The following is an 8,817-nucleotide window of genomic DNA, read 5'->3' as shown; positions in this document are numbered from 1 at the left end:
ATGTAATTTTAAAATATTTAAATTAAAAATAGTTTTAAAATATTTAAATTAAATGTAATTTAAAATATTTAAATTAAAAATAGTTTTAAAATATTTAAATTGAAAGTAATTTTAAAATATTTAAATTAAAAATAATTTTCCAATGTTTAAATTATTTTTGTTTTAAATATTTAAATTAATTATAATTTTAAAATATTTAAACTAAAAATAATATTTAAATATTTAAATTTAAATATATATATATATATATATATATATATATATATATATATATATATATATATACTAAAATTAAAAATAGATTTAGTATGATTTTAATTGAGAATGATTGACTACAAATATATTCTTTAGTAAATTTATAGCTATTTTGCTACGAACTAGCTATTTTTTAGAATGATTAACTCCCTTGGTCCATGTTTTTGTTGAAAAATATTAAATAGGTCCTAAGATTTTTTTTAGTCTCAATTAGGTCCATATTTTTGAAAATGTGTAATAGGCTCATTCTGTTAGTATAAAGTTAACGGTGTTAAGGATATGTCACGTGTCAGCTCCACATTTTTTTGAATTTTTTTGATTTTTTTTAAAATTTTTTAATTTTTAAATTTTTTTTTTTGAATTTTTTTTTTGAAAATTATTCATGCCACGTGTCACGTCAATATTGTGCCACGTGTCAAGTCAGTAAGGTGACACGTGTCAAATCATGATCTGAATCTCAATTTGGTCCATATATTTGTTATTTTTATTACATTTCAGTCCAATTTAAAAAAAAATTAAAATATATTTATTTTAACTTTTTACAAAATTATTTTAAAATTTTATATTTAAATTTATAAAATTGTTAATTTTAAACCAACTCTAACATTTGTATATAAATTATTTAAAACAATTTTGTAACAAGTTAAAATAAATATTTTAAAATTTTTAAAAAAATATATAAAATAAACTTAATATTATTAAAATGTTTAATAAAAATATCATCATAAAATTTATAGAAAAGTTAAATTTGATCTCAATTTGGAAAGGATAAAATTTAAAATTTAAAAAAAATGGACTGAAATATAATTAAAATAACAAATATATGGACCAAATTGATATTCAAACAATGACTTGACACGTGTCACCTTACTGATTTGAAACGTGACACAATATTGATGCGACACGTGGCATGAATAATTTTCAAAAAAAAATTAAAAAAATAATAAAAAAAATTAAAAAATTCAAAAAAATGAGAAGTTGACACGTGGCATATCCTTAACACTGTTAACTCTATATTGACGGAATGGGCCCAATTGTTACACATTTTCAAAAATATGGACCTAATTGAGACTAAAAAAAATCTTAGGACCTATTTGAGATTTTTTAACAAAAATATGGACCAAGGGAGTATTTTAACCTTTAAAATATTTAAATTAAAAATAGTTTTAAAATATTTAAATTAAATGTAATTTTAAAATATTTAAATTAAAAATAGTTTTAAAATATTTAAATTGAAAGTAATTTTAAAAATTTTAAATTAAATATAATTTTAAAATATTTAAATTAAAAATAATTTTTCAATGTTTAAATTAATTTTGTTTTAAATATTTAAATTAATTATAATTTAAAAATATTTAAACTAAAAATAATATTTAAATATTTAAATTTAAATATATATATATATATATATATATATATATATTTACTAAAATTAAAAATAGTTTTAGTATGATTTTAATTGAGAATGATTAACTACAAATATATTTTTTAGTAAATTTATAGCTATTTTGCTACGAACTAGGTATAGTTTTATTTCTTCGCTATTTTATCACAAATTAGTTAGAAATTAACTATAAATATATGTTCTAGTAAATTTGTAGCTATTTTGCTACAAAGAAGCTACAAATGGTTTCCTTCACTATTTTCTCACAAATTAGTGAGAGATTAGTTACAAATATATATTATGGTAAATATGTAGTTATTTTACTACAAACACGATACAATTTTATTCTCTCGCTATTTCTTCGCAAATTAGAGAAAGATTAGCTACATCATCCCGCTCGGTTCCTATTACACTTCTAATCATGTTTGTTATACCTTTAATAGTTATTCTTTCCCCACCAAATAGTGAACCAACTAACCCACATCCATATACATCAAATTCTACTTTTTCACCAACTACACCTAACCCCAAAGTAAAACAAACATCAACCACAGATAAAGGCACAAGGTGCTTCCATATGTGAAAGGATTGTTCACCCTCATCCCATCGCCGAAGTAGCTCAACTAGTAGAGGACTGCAGATATCTAAAGACCTCTCTAACTCCAAACACCATTTGAAAGGGGTGAGTCCTATACGTCTTCTGTCTCCATCAGTCAACACGTTGTTTATCTCCACAATGTGCTTTGTGTTCACAAAATTTATCGGCCGAACCTTCCATTCAATTTTACGAAATTAAATCATGCTCAACAACCATATTATCATGCACAAAATCGAAGACCATATAATAATTAACAGCACTAACCCTGTCTTCTTCTTCAACGTCCGATTTTTCCCCCTCTTATTTCCCCTTTCGAGCCATGCTGCAACAACATCGTAAAAAAAACCAATAAACAGACAAAATCAAATCAATGGACCTCAACTACAAAACCTACAACCAAATTCAGAAACAATTTTCACTTTGCCTTACACCGAAACACCTCCACAAAACATAAATTCACCTTTCCTCTCTGTTACCTGGCGCCGGCAACCGTAAAGAAAATGAACTTAAGGAACACAAACTTTTTTTTCATCATAATAGCGACACACGTAAAAAAAAAAACCCAAAACCAGAACTTCATCTGTTTACACAATGCAGTAACGCAATAATGGACGAAAGCGAAGGGTTTGGGTGAAAACAAAACTCCACCTTAAAAACGAACTGTCGACGTCGTCTTCGTTCTACCGCTTATTCCGTTACGAAGTTGGGATTTTTTAGGGATTCCGTTCTTCTACCTATGAGGACGCCCATGAACACCACAACAAACCTCGACGAATGAAATTTTCGCACACAGCCTCGTTCTCTGCTTTTCTTCCGCTGCCCAAGTGCTTTTCCTTCTGCTTCCGCTACCAACTTCGCATTTTTGTACAAGTGGGTTGAGTGAAAAGACCACCGCTTCTGCAAAAGCTGAAGGCACCGCTTGGTTGCTTCGATTGGGTTGAAAGATGGTTCGTGCCTGAGAGAAAAAAAATCAAATGTTTCGATTTTAGAGGTGGTTCGCGCGTTGTCTTTCCTCATGCACACGCGGGTCGCAGCATGTCCTTCAGTTTCTTTTTTCAATAACATTTTAAAATAAAGCCATAGTGCCACGTAGCAGGTAAAAAAAGGGTTAAAAATTTCGGGTCAAAGTATCATTTCCCTAAATCTAAAGCTTTTATGTTCTTTCTTAATTGAATAATATAGTAATTATTATATAATTACTATATTTAAATGAATAAGTTTTAAATATATATATATATATATATATATATATATATATATATATATATATATATTGAAAAGCTTAATAATTTAAAGAAATAATTAAATAATTATATGATAATATATATTAAATTATTTTTTTATGTAAATATTTGAATATTAAAATGTATAATAATAATTAAATTGATACGTGGTTATAAGTTTATGGAATTGTTATAGGTAATGTTTAGGTAAATGAATATTTGTTGTATTGAAGAAAACTGATTCTATTTTGTAGTTGTGTTTTATTTTATTTTATGATTTAAGTAAATACAACCTTTCATGTTCTTGTCCATGTGTATATCCATTCTTGTCTGACATCCTTTTGTTATGTAATAACAATGTACTTATTGTTTATAAGAAGAATATTCAAGTAGAGTAGAAGTAAAACTAAAAACATAAAAGAACATGACAATAAAAAGATGCTATAGAAGTAAAATTGATTTCCCTGAACAAACAAATTGAAGCTGAAATTATGTAGTGTACCCATCCAACTTTATTTGTTTTATTTTATTGTAACAATCTTTTAGTAAAAAAAAAAAATACACTACATATAATTGGAGATGCAGATGTGCATTATTCATTCATACTTGAAAAAATATATCTTTATTGATAAAAGTACATTTCAATTTCTCACATGATAATATCTTCAAATAACTCGTGTTATCATTATAATTCTTCTTCCTACTCATCTTTTGTCTGTTATAATCATTGTTGGAAGTTAACCTTGACTAATATGCAATTGGTTTCCAATCAAAAATCAAAATTCATTGTGATCCAATACTTGATTAAGATATAAAGAATGTTAACAACACACTCTTTCTAAGGCATCCTTTATAATACACTTTATTATTGGTTAAATCTCATTAGAAACTTCAGAATGAGTGGGACTCAAAAAATAAGAAGACACCCAAATATTATGATTTTCATAAATTCAACCGATAGTATCTAGTGTAAAAAAAATGTCCCGCTAACAATTTTCTAAATGCATTGTAGCTGCCAAGTACCCAATGCAATTTTTCATATATTACACAAAATGATGGCTAATGCTCGAACTGTCCTAAACAACAATCACCTACAAAGCCAACATATCCTCTTCACTTTCAATTTTGACAACAATCTTTGGCTGCGCAGACATCTCCCATCGGCACATTGATAAAAGCTTTAGAATGAATGTATGCAATGCAGAGTGGCCTTCAAGTGCAATCAACAGAGAAGGAGCATTTGGTGCTCGATGAAGGAGCATTTTATAAAGACCTAACTTTGCATGACTGCCAAAACAACAGAGAGAAAGTTGTGAGTTCAAACAAATTATCAGGTTTTCGTTGAATATTAATAACATAAAAGTCCATAGAAATTTCCCTCCTTAGACAACTTCTGCATTCTATTCATGATAAATGTATTTTCTACAAACACATAAAGTAAGAAAACCAAATTAATTTGTGTTTTCAGTGAGCTTGTATAACGATACACAAAGGCCAAACCACTGATATCAACCTACAAATAGAATTGTTGATGTAAATTATTAACTTGCGAAAGACACTTATTAGTGTTTCCAAAAGCAGGTTATCCAATCAACATTCAACTTGTGAATTACCAAACAAATTTTTTAATCATGAATCATATTTGTAAGCGATTCAGGACAACAAAAATAACTAAAACATATAAGCTATATCAAACATAATTTAGCCTGGTTATATTTGAAACATATCAAGCTTTAAACTAAACTAATCAGGATAGAGGGGGCTAACCTTAACTGGACTTCCTAACAGGTAGTCCAGCTTAGATTTTGACCAAAGAAGAGGTGATTCCACTGAAAGCTGGTCCCTACCTCGTTCACGATCAAGCTCTCTGATGTATGGATACTAGAAAGATTTCTTCCCCTGTTTTTTTCTCATACATAAGATATAATGCCAAGCACGCCAATTCAGACAATTTGTTTGTTGTCAATAGCTCAACTGCAATAAGGGTGAAAGTAACACGGAATAAATTCCAATTTTAAAACATTTTAATAATCAATACATTGCTTTAATTACACTTGGACAACACTGACACACAAATTGTTTTTTCCAATGAGAAAAAAAATTCAAGATTAGGTGTTTTCCAAATTCATTTCCATGTTGCCCAAAATGGCCACACCTACTCCAAACACTTTCCAATGTCCCGCTAACACAAAAAACGATTGACGAAATGATTTGCTTGTTGAAAAAAAATGCAAGCATATGGTTACTACACATAATACTAAAAAAATGCATCACACCCTCATAAACTAACCTTGAAGTTATTTAGGCATTGTCCTTAAGACTAATCAACTGATAAGGTTAAGAAATTTGTTGGAGGGCTACCCAACACTCACATATTCCAACTCCATACAAACATATTCAGTTCATTTCTTAGGCCAATTTGAAAAAAAAAATGTAAAGAAGAAATCTAACAAAGTAGACACATTAATTGTTTTGTAAGTCTTCTAGTTACTCAAATGAAGTACCAACATTCGGTTAACAAAATATGATTTTTTTTTCTATTGGCATTTAGTTAAAAGATGTGATTGAAGATTAAAAAAAAAAACTCAAATAGTTTGCTTGCCATTATCTGTAGTATCTACACCTCGTTCACTTCCAGCCAGATTTATAAAAGATAGTTTGCCCACAAGTCTAGAAAAGTGGTTCCCATGTATCATCTATTCACTTCGAGAGATTTATAATTAAAAGCTAAATGAACTAATCAGGTTAATCAAATAATTATAAATAAGGTGTATCATATCAGATAATTATAAATCAATGATCTAATTTGTATGTAGATTTGTGTATCAAAATCCATACTAAAATTATATAGCAAATTGAATGCCAAAGCCTTGTTTTTTCATACACGATCCATAGTATTATGCAGTTCCATGACTTGATGTAGAAAGGTTATCTCAGCCTTTAAATGACAACTCAAGAGATTCAACACATTAATTACTATGATTATTTGTATCTTTTCAAATTTGTATATTTTAACAATGAAATCAGATAACTATGCAAGAAATAAGTCTATGGATGTATGTGAAATAAAGAAATATCATCAAACAACACACCTCATGTCATTGGCAATAAAAATTCAATAGTTTAAAAACAAATATGGAAAAAGAATACTCATATAGAATCTTAACATATAGGCCTATTAGTATATAATAAAGACAAAAAAAAATTTATGTCTAACTAATTTGGAGAATTTGTGTTAACAAACCTGCAAAACTTCCCAAATCATCAAAACATCATTTGACAAATCATATTTAAACGATAAAAAATTTTATAAAGGCATTCAACTTAAATAATTTTAGAACCTAAATAACTCTAAAAAATTTGAATGCATACACATTTCTAGATAAATAAACTATAATTTTAGAACCCAAATAACTCTAAAAAATTTAAATGCATGCACATTTTTAGATAAATAAAATAAAATGCGTTCAAAATATTAATATCAACGTCATTAAAAAATATTTAAGATTAATATGCACAATTAAAAGGTGAATAAAATTGGAAGTAAATAACGATATTAGTATAGCTAATAAAAATAAAACAAATAATAAAAAAATTGAAAGTATAGATTTTTTTGAAAAACATTATTTGTTAACTTAACACAATCACTGTATTAAGCATTTTCTTAATAAAGTAGATAATATTCGAGTACACAACATTTTCTTGATTCTACAATACTTGATTCCAATTATAAGCACTTGCGATATAACAGTATAAAAGAGGATTTCAATTCAAAATGGTGGAGCGAAAAACATATATGAAATCTACACTTGTATATTATTATTTTTTTTCAAAATTAAACATTCAAAATGGTACGTTCTAAAATTTGTTGTGGAGTCATAATAAAACATTGCTTTTATAATCTAAAAATTAAACAATTTTACTATGTCATATATGTTAGTAGCATCTACCTCTCAATTTCAAATTCAAGGAAAAGCATAATACTGAGGAGCTCTTGTCACTACAACCAAAAGTAAACAAATTCAATGTAAAAAATTAAATTCCACACCTTTACAATAATATGACTAAAAGAATGAAAAATGAGTTCATAATGCTAATACTATACATAGGAATGCAACTTCTTAAAAAAATTAGTAAGAAATACCCAAGCTTTTAATTTGATCCAATATGAAGCAGAGGATGATCTAAGATTGTTTGATCCAATAACGTAAAATGAGACATTTCATGAGGTTTCAAAGCCTCAAACTTTGGCTTGAGGAGCAAAACTTTGGCTTCTAATGGGACTATTTCAACTTTCATGGATGAGTGTGCCTAACTATCTCAACGTAGAAATTAAACCACTTCTGTAGTCATCACCACACTATGTCAGCAACAAATAACAATGCTTTGTTTCTTTATTACTATACATTTGTTAATTCTTCAATCAAGAGGAAATAAAGAGTATTGAGGTTGATTCATGAACCAAATGAAAAAAAAAAATTAAACACAACCTTCACTTTCATCTTCATCCGCAATGAAGATTTAGGGAGGGAATAAGACTAGCAAAGGAACACAACTTAGCCGGTATTTGAAGGGACTAATACTAAAATCCAATGTAATAGTCATGCACCCTAATTAAACACTAAAATCTTACCTGATGAAAGTTAAAAAAAACTTTGCACTTGTGCTCAAAATGACATCAATCAACTATCGCATTCGTGCTTGAGACCAAAGAAGGAGAACAACTAAGCAGGGGAAAAGATTGAGCAATATCAGAAATCATAACACCACGTGACATTAATAGTACAGGAAATTTTGTTTTCTTTTACACACATCATAACTTTTCCTATTAGGGATGACAACGGGGCGGGGCAGGGACGGGTTTCACTATCCCATACCCATCCCCACAAAAAAATTCATCTTCATCCCCATACTCAAACCCAACGGGTATCAAACTTTTGTCTCATCCCCATCCCCACCGGGTAACGGGTATAATCTCGTACCCATACCCGTACCCGTGTTCTAACAACTTCAATATTAATTTTTATAAGAGAAAAAAATTATGGTAAAGAAAACATAATATTATCAAATATTCAATATTAGGAGGATGATTGTTTCTTCCATATTTTAAATGTTTGTTTAGTTCAATTTTGTAAATTCTAATGAATCTCTTTTTTATACACTAATAAAAGTTATAATACATCATTTGATCAAAATGACACAAAGAATAAATAATAAACACAATAATAAAATTTTGACATAGAAAATCAAATGTATAATTAAGGTATGATCAGATGAAAAATACCTTAGAGAACTAGGAGAACTTTTCAAATATCAACATATATACTCAATAGTTGAAAAATAACGAAAATTATTTT

The sequence above is a fragment of the Vigna unguiculata genome, chromosome 5, assembly GCF_037176805.1.
Source record: "Vigna unguiculata cultivar grain cowpea cultivar isolate G323 ecotype 2 chromosome 5, ASM3717680v1, whole genome shotgun sequence".
In the NCBI taxonomy this organism is placed as follows: Eukaryota; Viridiplantae; Streptophyta; class Magnoliopsida; order Fabales; family Fabaceae; genus Vigna; species Vigna unguiculata.
Note: the sequence above shows the minus strand (reverse complement) of the source record.